General features: G+C 41.9%; 2 long non-coding RNA genes across 4 annotated transcripts in view; one reads left to right on the top strand and one right to left on the bottom strand.

Moving 5' to 3' along the window:
* The window catches only part of LOC309634829, a 346,981-nt gene that overhangs the window by 157,573 nt on the left and 175,261 nt on the right, over positions 1–14,147 (bottom strand). The gene's annotated exons all lie outside the window — the stretch shown is intronic.
* The window catches only part of LOC309634820, a 66,671-nt gene that overhangs the window by 36,565 nt on the left and 15,959 nt on the right, over positions 1–14,147 (top strand). For all 3 annotated transcript variants that reach the window (XR_014248441.1, XR_014248442.1, XR_014248443.1), the window contains exon 3: positions 8,739–9,243. This is a non-coding gene — a long non-coding RNA (uncharacterized lncRNA). The remainder of the gene's footprint in view (positions 1–8,738; positions 9,244–14,147) is intronic.

Here is a 14,147-nt window from a genome sequence, read left to right on the forward strand (position 1 = left end):
GGAAAATGGATGGAGACATTAGAACAAACTTATCCATTTGTATTATTTGTTATCAACTTTCTAATGAATTTATGACCCACAGTAAGAAGTAAAAAAGAAAGTATATGTATAGCTATGTATATACACATAGAGTATACATATATGTATACATGTATGTATATGTTTGTTTATGTGTGTTATAGAGCAGTTAAAGTCATCATATAAATTCTGCATATACAAAGTATGAATTCCAAAAAACAGGGAAAATGGAGGCCCAGAGAAGTTCTGAAATCTTTGTGAGGTTTCCCAGTAGCTACCGCCTCATGAACATTACTCAGTACTGCTGACACCAGCCCTCTGTTAGTTCCCTGATCCTTGCTACCTGTCAGGTAAAAGAATGGCAGAATTCTCTAATCTCTGAGTCACTTTGATATTGTCAAAATTTATTGGAGGTACTTATTGTTCTGGTCAGTCTTCAAAATCCAGGAGATAAAAAATAATCTGATCCAATTAAAAGGATGTTTCCCCTCTACTGTGAGAAATTAGCATCTTTTCTTTGTTCCAATTTCCCGGGAAGTTTTACAGGTTCCAGACCTGGGCCAGTTTACGGCTCTCTTGGTACTTAATTGATTTTTTTTTTTTCCTCTCTAGGCAAAGACTTAATAAGGATCCATCCTTTCTGTGTCAATTCCAATGCAATTCATTCCATAGTGGTAAAATTTTAAAGGTACAGAAGAAAATAACAGAATGTTATTTCTTACTAAATTCACAGTGATACACACACACACACACACACACACATCTTAATCTCCAAATATCCCTAAATTTTTCTCATTTTAACCCAATGTTGTATAGACTTAATTGGTATTTCCACTCTAATTTTTTTCCCCTCTGTATTTGATGACATCTTTTTCTTCCCATCTTTTTTTTTTTTTCCCTGTAGTAGACATAACCAATATAGGAAATTATTTTTAAGGTAAAATTTTAAGGTAAGCTTTTACTCACTTTATTTCCCATGTTATTTTCCATCTGTAGTTGAATGTGACTGAATTATTTTAAATGAGTTTCCAAATTATTATAATGTATATTTCTGTCAAATGGTTTGTTTTCACACAGAACAGTCATAAGTTAGTGCTTCTTTCATCTCAGCACTGTTGTGTACGTCTTTCTCCCTTCAGAATTGATTGTTAATACATAATAACAGCCATATCCACCTACTCTAATGAAGTTATCAGTCACTTCATCAGATGCTTCAGAAGAAAGCTAAAATTAATGTTGAGTTTGTCTGCCCAGCAGCAGAATGGGTTCCAGAAATGAATTTGACTATAACTTTTCATAGAATCATTTTATCACAGGGACCTTTAGAGTAAGAAATTTTGTCAAATTAATGTAATTTAACTTGACAACATTTTTTGTTTGTTCTATGCCATCAAAACAACTTGTATTTTGAGGCCTTGACAATTTTTGTTGCTGTGTGAAGGGCTCCTAAATTATCTATCTGATGCAAAGACTAATGAAAGAATAGCCCTGAAACCCTGACTAAACATAGTCCTGAAGATTGACTTCCTGGTCCAACGGTAGAAGGAAAATCAATCCCAAAATTCTGGGGAAATATTTAGGATTTTTCAATATGCATGTTAGGATTATTGTTTTGGATTTTAAAATATTTTTTCCCTCATTTCTCTTTTTTATTCTACAGTTTTTACTTTCACATTTGCATTATATATTTGTCAAAATGTCATTGGATTAGGAAAGAAATGAAGACATGAAGGAAATAGTGAATAGTGAAGAGGGGGTGAAGTCAATGAATTGGGGGTCCCAAGTGAAATGTTATGGAAATCAGGGTACTAGAGAGAATAAGCAGAAAAGATAGAAGGAGGCTTGTAATTGAGATTATGAGGGGTTACAGATATTGGTAATGACAAAGTCTAGAATACGACCACAAGAAAAAATGACTGAGATAAAGTAGAGGACAAGTCATTAGAGAGGGAAGCTGGTATATCAGAAGTGTCATCCCCTTGGATATAAGAATCAGCAAGACTGAAGTAGTGTGAAGAGGTGACAGCCAGCCTGGTGTAGCATCTTTGAGGAATGAATGGGATGACTGGGGGTTGGTAGAAATTCTGGTTGGTTTGGCTGATAGCAAGAGCCTCAAAAGCGCTGAAGGCTTAAAGTCAGGAGAGAGAGTGAGTGATCTGGAAGAAAATGAGGAAGGAAGCTACCTCAGCTCCAGGTCCATCTGTGGGAAGACTGCAAGAAAAATTGCTTCCACTCTTTAAGGCTACAGGGGAGGCAGTGCCTTCAAGGTATGGTCAGATTTTATTTAGAATAAGGAAGAGGAAGGAATGCTGGGAGAGGAGGTTAAGGATAAAGGGGATTTGGGTGTGATGCAGTGGAAGGGTTTAGGGGTCCATCAGAGGAATGGAGCCCAATTAGGGGATGCACAGAGGTCAAGGGGATGAGGATGGTGCGCCCTCCTATCTAGTGACACAATGACGGGGTCATCTGCGTTAGCAGAATAGCTGTGCTGGGCTGGTACTCAGTTCTGAGCTGAGGGCCCTTGGAGTTGACTTCTCACCTTCTGTGCGCTCGGCAGTCTTTGTGTAGCTCTGCTGGTAGCCCTGACCTGGGACCTTTGGGTCAGTGCGGAGCTGGGGCAGCTGAAGAGGGCCAGGACACAAAAGGCGGCTGGACCAGAGGGCAGACAGCAGAATGGACACCAAGGGGGGAAAGTGGTGAGGGGGGGTGGTGGTGGAGGGATGAACTGGGAGATTGGGATTGACATGTATACACTAATATGTATAAAATAGATAACTAATAAGAATCTGCTGTATAAAAAAAAAAAAAAAAGGCGGCTGGTCCACTGCACTCACATCCCAGCAGTTTCCCTGTTGCTCCTTCACTCGGTAAACCTTCTTGAGCCTCCACCACGCTCTACACATTAGGTGAGTGTTGGAGTTATGCCAGATCCCTGCCCTCGGGGTACTCATACTGAGACATGCAAATACATGATTGCAATCTAATGAGACGGGTGAAAGATAAAGACATTAGTTTGTTTGGTTTAGGTTTTTCTGGCATGAATTTTAGGTACTAATGGAACATACAGCTAGAATTCTTTCAAGGACAGTTGGTATATGGATATGAAGCTCAGCACAGAGTAAAGGATAGAAGTATATAGGTTTGTAAGTTTGGAGGGTTTGAGGGGGTCCAATAGAAAATAAATAAGACCCGTCTTCTTCATCTGAGATCTGAATCAATTAAATTAAACAAAAGAGAAAGAGAGAAAGAAGACCAAACTGATAAAACCTGCAGTGGAGAATCTGGCTCAAATCTGCAGACAAGGAGACCTGTAACACTAAGCACAGAATTAGACAGAATTACCAGCCCCGTGATGGGCAACTGCCAGGGACCATACCTCCTGGCTCAGGGCCTTTACCGTGGAGCTTGTCATGTGCTTGGGAGTAACAATGACACGTGGCACTGAGACAATGAGGGAAGCTTTGGGCCAAGCACACCCAGTTCATCCTTTCCACATTTACCAGTGTGATAAGTGACTCCACCTTCCAAAGGACCGAGTAAGTGAGAGAGGGAATGGGACCAGGACGGTTTCACCGGCAGGGACATTTCCACATGGAAGGAAACATCAGTAGTGGGGCAGAAACATCCTCTCGACCACTCCCTCCTTAATCAAGTCAGGCCAATCAAGGGCCCAGGAGAAGCAAGAAGCTGGAGCAGGAACTCTGGGCGTGAGACACCAGGAGACCGGCAGCTGGGAGCATGGGAGCACCTGGGTAGAGTGAAGGGCAGAAAGATCTCAAGACGAATAAGCGTCTCCCATTTAAGGGAATACATCTGACTCTACCTGTCGCTCCAAGGACTCCTTTAATGGGAGATTTTATGTTAATAAAATTTTGACTGCATCACTGTCAGTGTTTTCTAAGACTGTCCTATATGTTTTTTCATGACTACTCACCACTTAGAAAACTCTAAGATAAATAGTATTTTACTGCTATCGTATAGATGAGGCCACTGGAATCCAGAGAACTTGAGTCTCTAAAGCATGATCACTCAGCCACTCAGGAGGAAGTTCAGACCTCAATCCAGGATTCTGATGCAGCCCCCTCACTAGGTACATACAGAGCTGAAAAAATGTATGTGATGATCTCTTTTGATCTGGTGATCGTTTAAAAGGATGACTGAAATGATTATCTGTTATTAGTTGTGGCTCCTCAGGTACTAATAGGACAATTAAAAAGAAAACACAGGATCTTCTATTCTTTATAAGAGTGAAATAATTGTCATAAATTATTTGTTTGAGGTTAAATCAGTATTACTCTAACTCTGAGACATAATTGGGTTCCTTTGGGCTCTTTGGTAAAGGGGAAAACTCAAAGCTGAGACAAAAGTCGTGAAATATCTGAGAAAACATATATTCAGCATCAGCGCTAAGTTGTGACATGTATGGCAATTTCACTTACTAATTCAAAAAGAGCATTTAACATAAAAAAGCTGAACCTCAGATTTTTTTTTTTTCCCCAAAGTGTGCTTGTCCCCAATCTTCAGTTCTTCCAGTGTTCCTTAGGCCTTAATTAAATAAGAGCAAGAGAGAGCGCTGGGCTTGGGTTCAGGATAAATATCCCGGGCTTGAGCAGGAGATGTTGCTTTATTGCTTTAATGACTTGGAATACATCCAGAAAGCTCAGACTGGCTAGCGGGCAAATCTGACAGCTACTGAATCTCACAGCAGCAACATTCTAACCAATTAAAAACAGAGCTAGAAATAATGGTTTGTCGCTGAGTGGTGTTTCAGAAACCAATTGGTCCAGATTAACCAGAGGATTAACTTTTCTAACTGAATTTAAAGGTCACGGGGAGCTGACTTTAATGAAAGAAAGAGAAAAGCATTCAATTAGAAGGGGAAGACTTACACAGAGAAATTATGTTAATAGATCTTGCTTTATTATTTATAGACAACTAACCAAATTGCTGTCTTATTTTACGGCAGGAGTTCACAGTCAAGGATAAGTACGTTCAGTATACAAAAGAAAGTTAAATGAGCAGTCAGGTGTTTCTAAGGGATCCCTCTAATGGAAAGGACATAGATGGCCTTCCAAAATCCATAAGTATGTTCATTTTTAAAAAAGGATTTTTGTTAGGTAAACCAGCCTACTTTTGACTGATACCAAGTCGGATGGGATTGAAGTCAAGTTAGTGACAGACCATCTGACTTGTGGAGGCACCTGAGATCAACTTGTCAGATGGCACTTGCGTGGATAAGACCACAGTAGCCTGTTCTTATCAGGGCCACCGAAACACGTGCACGAAGGGAAGGCTTTGGTATCACTGTGGCAAAGCTTTTCACCGCTGTGTGACGGATGGCTTTTCCTTGTTGTACGAATCTTTCCTCCAAGATAAACTCTTCCTGCAGTAACCTACCTCCACAGCGTACATCTTCCGTTGTGCGCGTCACCCTCGCACCCACAGAGTGAAAGCAGATTGCTGTGGGTGGGAGGATCTTGGGCTGGACCCTAGATGAAATACTGGTGTGCAGTTAAGTGTTAAAATGACCTCCTGTTTAAAGTTACTTCCTGTCCCTAGCACATAGTTGGTTTTAATAAACATTGTGGAGAGAAGGTTGGGTGTGTGTGGCAGGGCGGGGGGAGTTGAAGGGAAAGAGAGGGAGGAAAGCTAGTCCGACGGAAGGAAGATGTTGCTACTGACTGTAAGGGATTAGAATGGCCAAATAACCGAGGCAGTGTCCATTCTGTCATTTACGTGTAGAGCTTGCATTACGTTCTAGAACTGGATTTCGAGAGCTGGGTTTTGCCGCAAAGAGTAACCTTGTGTCAGAGGTGTGTGAAGAACCTTCCAGAAGCATGACACCCCAACTGCTGATAATTTAAAGGGAGCCCTTTGATTCCTCTGTGTGATATGTGTCAACAGCCTCCAACAGGCACCACTCGATCCTACTGAAGCCAGGCAGGGATTAGAGTTTCAGGCAGGATCTGAGATCGTACGCTGGCTCTAGTCACAGACATACAGGGCCCAGTCAATTTTCTGGACTCTCCCCTCTGGTCGGTTGGTCTAATGTAGAGTCTGGCTGGGATGTTCTGCTGAATGGGACTGAGTACTCATTAAAACTCCTCGTGGGTGGAAACCAGATTTTATACCAATATTCAAGGATAATTTTCAGTTGGGGTGCGCTGGTGTGACTGACTGTTAAGAGATCACTGCTTTTGTACCAGTGGTAAATGGCTGCGGCCATAAGCATGCCTGCCTCACACCCGCTGCCCCCTACACCTGCTGCCCTGGCCTCTCCTTCGCTGTCCTGCAACTAAAGGCCTGGCCCAGAAGGGGACCCTCAGGACTCTGAACCACGACCTGCAACCGGTGCCCGTTCTTAGGGTCTGTGTCGAGCACTTGGAATCTTGCTCCTGCCTACATCTGCACGAGGCTCTCAGCAGTCACTAATGTTTGTTCTGTGTGCCCCCTCATTGTCTCAGTTTAGAGGGGACACCTCACTGACTCCTATTCGCTCAGAAGCCCATGAGTAAATTACCTGCAGCTATCAAGGAAGGAAACAGTCGCTTAACATCTTCATCCTATATACACCACAGCTAGGCCTATATATCCCAAAGAGAAGCTTAGAGTTACTGTTAATCTGGCTTACTTAGATGTGAAGGCAGTCAAACAAGTTTTCTGCATATAAAATGCACTTTCTGACCGAATATTTAAATTGGCTAGTTAGGGGGGCTGAATTAACCAGACGGCTGACAATCTCACCTCGTTCTAGGTATAACCTTATCGTTAGCATCTTACAGCTAGAAACACGAGCATTTCAAACATTCTTAGCATTAGCAAAATTCCTTTGTTGATAGTTCATTTTTCTGCTGGCCGTTTAAGTTTTCTTCCCTTTTAAATCAGTTTTACTCAAAACATAAGAAATAACTGTCACCAAATTAATTGACAAAAGTTCACATTTTAAACCTCTAGTAAAAAGCAATTGTCCTTCTAGTGACATTTCATCTCAAACTGAAGTTATCCCTGCTGTATGAGGGCAGCAGAAAGATGAGCCACGTCTGTTCCTCTTCTGAGACTTGGCTGAGCTACAGTTGATAGGTTTTGCGACAAGTGCACTTAGATGCCGGTGGAGTTCCTATTATGAGCCACGCACTCTTCTGAGTGGTAGGGATTCAACAAGGAGCAAAACAAAGTCCCTTCCCTCCTGGGCCTTAAAATCATCCCAAAGTATTGTGCTGTTTGTGGGAAAAGAATCATGAATTCCCCAGATGTTTTGAGGATCTTAAAAAAGAAATTCTGCTAAATTATTTTTTATCTTATTTTTTGTTCATCCTAGTGATCCTACTTTTCTATTGTATATTATACTGGAAAGAAAACCTGGAAAGAAGAAAAAAAATATCAGAAAGATACTTCTGGTTATATTTACCATTTATTTACACTGCACATCCTTGGGTGTAATCACAGTAAACTACTCCCCTGTACATTTTTCACAAAAGGAGTGCCTTCTTTGTTGGCTTTGGTAAAATGCACAGTGCCTAGAAGGATGTCTCTGTCCCAGAATCCTCCCTGCCCTGGACTGGACCAGCCCTCCCTCCTGCTGGAAAGCTCTTCCCCAGACACCGCCACTTGTGCAAGTTCTCTTTTCCTGGTCATTTGCAAACACACTCCTTTGGTGTGTTTTTCCTCCATATATGGTGTATCCTTTAAAATTGAGGATTTAAAGCCATGTGTAGACCGCCCATTCTTCAAAGCCTTGCTCTGACGTTACTCGCTCCAGCAGTCCCTCCCTCTCAGAGCCCATGGGATGGAGCACATTTCTCTTTCTTCTCTCATGGCTCATTGTTTAATATTTCCTCCAGTCTATCATGAATTAGAGATCTTTGTGTATGCATTTGCCTCTTTCTCTAAAGCATGAGCTTCTAGAGGACTAAGACTGTATTTGAATCATTTTTGTATTTCCCAGAGTATCTAGCACGGTGAGTTACACAGAGTAGCCACTCAATAAATGCTTACTGAATTGAGTAGAATAAAATAATTTAGTGTCACTGCAATCCTTTATCACTGACTTAAAAAGGTAGAGAGGGAAGAAATTGGGTTAAGCTAAACATATTCATTTTTGCAATATACTCTATCAGACAGAAAGATTATTCAATGTATTTGTTTCCAGTTTCTTATAGAATATTCCTTCAATTTGTAGATATACTGTATATTGGAGTGTGGAAGTGAATTGCACATGAGGCACCCTGTCTAAAGTATATGGAGTTTACAGAATTGCCTAGGCTTCGTGGGACGCCCCCCCCCACAATGAGGGAAATAAAGCCCATCCAAATATTTTTGAAAGCCACTGGAGAGGAATAAAATACAAAAAGGTAATCATGCAGTAGCAATAGCAACCAGACTCCCTAAGTTTTGTCAAACTACCTGACTAGTTAGAGCCATGTTCAGGGCGTCTCCCGCATTTATCTCTACCCGTCTCTACATTCCCTCTGCTGCCTTGGGAAGCTTGCTCTCATTAAAAGGGATGGGAAACTCGCCACATCATTACATTCTCTTAAGGCAGAGTTTAGCTGGTCAGTACCCACTACTGTCAGCAACAAGGGCCACTTTGGGATTTTGAGCCCTTACGGGCATCTTGGTTTGGGCTGGAATTTTTATTTGTCTTACTTTGAAATTTACATGTCTTTAGAACAACTAAAATTCACAAGAACGAACTAATTAATGGATTCCATTTTTGACAGCTACAAGAAGACGGATGAGAAAGTAACATGCTTCTGGCAGCGTGTTATCAATTGGGAGGCAACAGTGCATTCTCTCTATGTGGAACAGTGAGCTGGAACCGACACTGACAGATGACACGGCCCTTTGACAGTGACGTCTGTACGAGCTGACAGCTCCACTTGCAGTCAGTCAAGTCCATGCTTTGCAGTGGAATTTTAACGGGCTTGATTTGCAGAATATGCTTTGCCTACTTCTCAGCTTGTAGTAGAAGTGAATAAAAATTTCAAAACATCCACATTAAAAAGTGGATTCTAGGCTCTGTTACCCAACCTTCTTCTCCCTTCAAAGCTAAGGGTAATAACAGTAAATAAATCTTAATCTTAAAAGACAAACAAAAAAATAAAAACCTGTAAGACATCTAGGAAAGGAACAATTCTCTCCTTAAAATTAGGTTTTCTATAAATCAAGGTAATTCACATATTAGTCAAAATCCCTTAGGAAGGGCAAGATGCCAAATTTCCCAAGGTAATTATAATTTAATCATAAAATATATATGTGTGTGTGTGTGGTTTGTATTCAAATCACAGAAAAAAGGACTGACTGATTCAGTTATGCTTTTTTTTTAAAAAAATTTACCACCTTTACCACTTTTTTTTAAAATAAATTTATTTTATTTATTTATTTTTGGCTGCATTGGGTCTTCGTTGCTGCACGCAGGCTTTCTCTAGTTGCAGCGAGCAGGGGCTACTGAGGGGGGCTACCCTTTGTTGCGGTGCGCGGACTTCTCATTGCAGTGGCTTCTCTTTGTTGCAGAGCACGGGCTCTAGGCACGTGGGCTTCAGTAGTTGTGGCAAGTGGGCTCAGTAGTTGTGGCTCATGGGCACTAGAGCGCAGGCTCAGTAGTTGTGGTGCATGGGCTTAGTTGCTCCGCGGCATGTGGGATTTTCCTGGACCAGGGCTCGAACCCGTGTCCCCTGCATTGTCAGGCGGATTCTTAACCACTGCACCACTAGGGAAGTTCCAATTATGGTTTTAAAACTTATTGACTATATCAAAAACTGCTTCCAAATATTAGAAAATATTTTTCTTTAAGGAAATTGTTTACTCATTCACTTCCAGGTTTTAGGTCACGCTTTTTCTTTTACCTTTTTGCAATCTCCTATCTTTGAATAAACCATGTGCATGAAGCTGATTTTCCTGTGTGACATTTGTAAAGTTACTGTTCTGTGTTTCAATTCCTTCACCAATAAAATATAGCTAATCACCCTGTCACCACCAACATACCTCCCAGGCTCAGAGCAAGAAATGAGGGTGTCTGGGGTGACAAACTAGTGACTAAAAGGCCAAATTGGACTGGCAGGGGTGAAGTTCTGCATTTGAATGCCCCTAGGCTGGGCAGGTATGCTCTGGTTTCCATAGCCTCTGCTCCCTGTCTAACACTGTATCTTTCCACATTTCTGTAACTTGCCTGGGCTCTGCAGGCAGTTGAGTTTGTGACGGTGGCAGCATCAACCAACGTATTCTCACTCTTCTTCATAGAAACACATAATAATTCTAACATTGTTGATTTCAAAAGACTCCATAAATGGAAGAAATAAATAGAATTGGATGGTGGAGACAGGCAAATACAAATGAAATAAACACACAGTTACCAAGAACAACTAAGTAAAAGGATAATATTGGCATATGAAGCAAACTCTGTTTCAAGGGTGATAAACTAGCCTTGAGCCACGCACTGGAACACTCCTAACCAGTCCTTCCCAACCATCCCCACCAGCCCCTCCCAATAAACAAACATAGAGTAGAAAGATGAGACTAGCTATTCTTTCTTAGGCCAAGCTTTGTTGCTTGGGTTATCTAGCCAGTTAAGATAAGCCACCCAGCCTTCACATGTGTACAATTATAAATGATTCAAGGAAGTGATAGGGAAGGCAGATGTATGAGAGTTGAATTTCCGAAGTGTCTTGAAGGAGGAAAGCTTCATGGATTGGTGGAGGAAACGAAGAAGTCATTTTAAGCAGAGAGAATGGTTTCTGCAAAGGTTCAGAGGTGAGAAAAGACTATGTTATTGGAATAGCTTCAACATGGTGGAGGAGTAAGACGTGGAGATCACCTTCCTCCCCACAAATACACCAGAAATACATCTACATGTGGAACAATTCCTACAGAACACCTACTGAACGCTGGCAGAAGACCTCAGGATTCCCAAAAGGCAAGAAACTCCCCATGTACCTGGGAAGGGCAAAAGAAAAAAGGAAAAACAGAGACAAAAGAATAGGGACGGGACCTGCACCTCTGCGAGGGAGCTGTGAAGGAGGAAAAATTTCCACACACTAGGAAACCCCTTTACTGGCGGAGACAGAGGAGAGCACAGCAACAGGGGTGCAGAGGGCAAAGCAGAGAGATTCCGCACAGAGGATCAGTGCCGACCAGCACTCACCAGCCCAAGAGGCTTGTCTGCTCACCCGTCGGGATGGGTGGGGGCTGGGAGCTGAGGCTCGGGCTTTGGAGGTCTGATCCCAGGGAGAGGACTGGGGTTGGCTGCGTGAACACAGCCTGAAGGGGCTAGTGCGCCACAGCTAGCCGGGAGGGAGTCCGGGAAAAAGTCTGGACCTGCCTAAGAAGCAAGGGACCATTGTTTCGGGGTGCGCGAGGAGAAGGGATTAAGAGCACCACCTAAACAAGCTCCAAAGATGGGCACAAGCCACGGCTATCAGCGTGGAACCACAGATGGCCATGAAACGCTAAGACTGCTGCTGCCGCCACCAAGAAGCCTGTGTGCGAGCACAGCTCACTCTCCACACCTCCCCTCCCGGGAGCCTGTGCAGCCCGCCACTGCCAGGGTCCCGTGATCCAGGGACAACTTCCCCAGGAGGACACACAGCGCGCCTCAGGCTGTTGCAACTTCATGTTGGCCTCTGCGGCCGCAGGCTCGCCCCGCATTCCGTACCCCTTCCTCCCCCCGGCCTGAGTGAGCCAGAGGCCCCTAATCAGCTGCTACTTTAACCCCGTCCTGTCTGGGTGAAGAACAGACGCCCTCAGGCGACCTACATGCAGAGGCAGGGCCAAATCCAAAGCTGAACCCCAGGAGCTGTGGGAACAAAGAAGAGAAAGGGAAATCTCTCCCAGCAGCCTCAGGAGCAGCAGATTAAATCTCCACAATCAACCGGATGTACCTGCATCTGTGGAATACCTGAATAGACAACGAATCATTTCAAAATTGCGGCGGTGGACTTTGGGAGCAACAGTAGACTTCGGGTTTGCTTTCTGTATCTAATTTGTTTCTGGTTTTATGTTTATCTTAGTTTAGTATTTAGAGCTTATTATAATTGGTAGATTTGTTTATTGATTTGGTTGCTCTTTTCCTTTTTATATATATATATATATATTTCCTTTTTCTCCTTTTGTGAGTGTGTATGTGTATGCTTCTTTGTGTGATATTGTCTGTAGAGCTTTGCTTTTACCATTTGTCTTAGGGTTCTGTCTGTCTGTTGTTTTTTTCTTAATATAGTTTTTAGCTCTTGTTATTATTGGTGGATTTGTTTTTTGGTTTGGTTGCTCTCTTCTTTCTTTCTTTTTTAATTACTTTTTTATTTTTAATATTTTTTAAATTTCTTATTTTAATAACTTTATTTTATTTTATATTCTTCTTTCTTTCTTTCTTTCTTTTTCTTTCTTTCCTTCCTTCCTTCCTTCCTTCTTTCTTTCTTTCTTTCTTTCTTTCTGTCTTTCTTTCTTTCTTTCTTTCTTTCTTCTTTCTCTCCCTTTTCTTCTGAACTGTGTGGCTGACAGGGTCTTGGTGCTCTGGCCAGGTGTCAGGCCTGAGCCTCTGTGGTGAGAGAGCTGAGTTCAGGACGCTGGTCCACCAGAGACCTCCCTGCCCCACGTAATATCAAATGGTGAAAGCTCTCTCAGACATCTCCACCTCAATGCTAAGATCCAGCTCCACTCAACGACCAGCAAGCTACAGTGCTGGACACCCCATGCCAAACACCTAGCAAGACAGGAACACAACCCACCCATTAGCAGAGAGCTGCCTAAAATCATACTAAGTTCACAGACACCGCAAAACACGCCACCAGATGTGGTCCTGCCCACCAGAAAGACAAGATCCAGCCTCATCCACCAGAACACAGGCACCAGTCCCCTCCACCAGGAAGGTTGTGCCAAACCAATCACAAGCACTGAAATTGAAACTGTGATTAAAAATCTTCCAACAAACAAATGCCCAGGATCAGATGACTTCACAGGCGAATTTTATCAAACATTTAGAGAAGAGCTAACACCTATCCTTCTCAAACTCTTCCAAAATATAGCAGAGGGAGGAACACTCCCAAACTCATTCTACGAGGCCACCATCACCCTGATACCAAAACCAGACAAAGATGTCACAAAAAAAGAAAACTACAGGCCAATATCTCTGATGAACATAGATGCAAAAATCCTAAACAAAATACTAGCCAAGAATCCAACAGCACATTAAAAAGATCATACATCATGATCAAGTGGGGTTTATCCCAGGAATGCAAGGATTCTTCAATATATGCAAGTCAATCAATGTGATAAACCATGTTAACAGATTGAAGAATAAAAACCATATGATCATCTCAATAGATGCAGAAAAAAGCTTTTGACAAAATTCAACACCCATTTATGATAAAAACCCTCCAGAAAGTAGGCATAGAGGGAACTTACCTCAACATAATAAAGGCCATGTATGACAAACCCACAGGCAACATCATTCTCAATGGTGAAAAACTGAAACCACTTCCACTAAGATCAGGAACACGACAAGGTTGCCCACTCTCACCACTATTATTCAACATAGTTTTGGAAGTTTTAGCCACAGCAATCAGAGAAGAAAAAGAAATAAAAGGAATCCAAATCGGAAAAGAAGTAAAACTGTCACTGTTTGCAGATGACATGATACTATACATAGAGAATCCCGAAAATGCTACCAGAAAACTACTAGAGCTAAACAATGAATTTGGCAAAGTAGCAGGATAAAAAATTAATGCATGGAAATCTCTTGCATTCCTATACACCAATGATGAAAAATCTGAAAAAGAAATTAAGGAAACACTCCCATTTACCACTGCAACAAAAAGAATAAAATACCTAGGAATAAACCTACCTAAGGAGACAAAAGACTTGTATGCAGAAAACTATAAGACACTGATGAAAGAAATTAAAGATGATATCAACAGATGGAGAGATATACCATGTTCTTGGATTGTGAAAATGACTATACTACCCAAAGCAATCTACAGATTCAATGCAATCCCTATCAAAATACCAATGACATTTTTCACAGAACTAGAACAAAAAATTTCACAATTTGTATGGAAACACGAGAGACCCTGAATAGCCAAAGCAATCTTGAGAAAGAAAAACAGAGCTGGAGGAATCAGGCTCCCTGACTTCAGACT

Source organism: Balaenoptera borealis, assembly GCF_965194805.1.
Source record: "Balaenoptera borealis genome assembly, chromosome: 9".
NCBI lineage: Eukaryota > Metazoa > Chordata > Mammalia > Artiodactyla > Balaenopteridae > Balaenoptera > Balaenoptera borealis.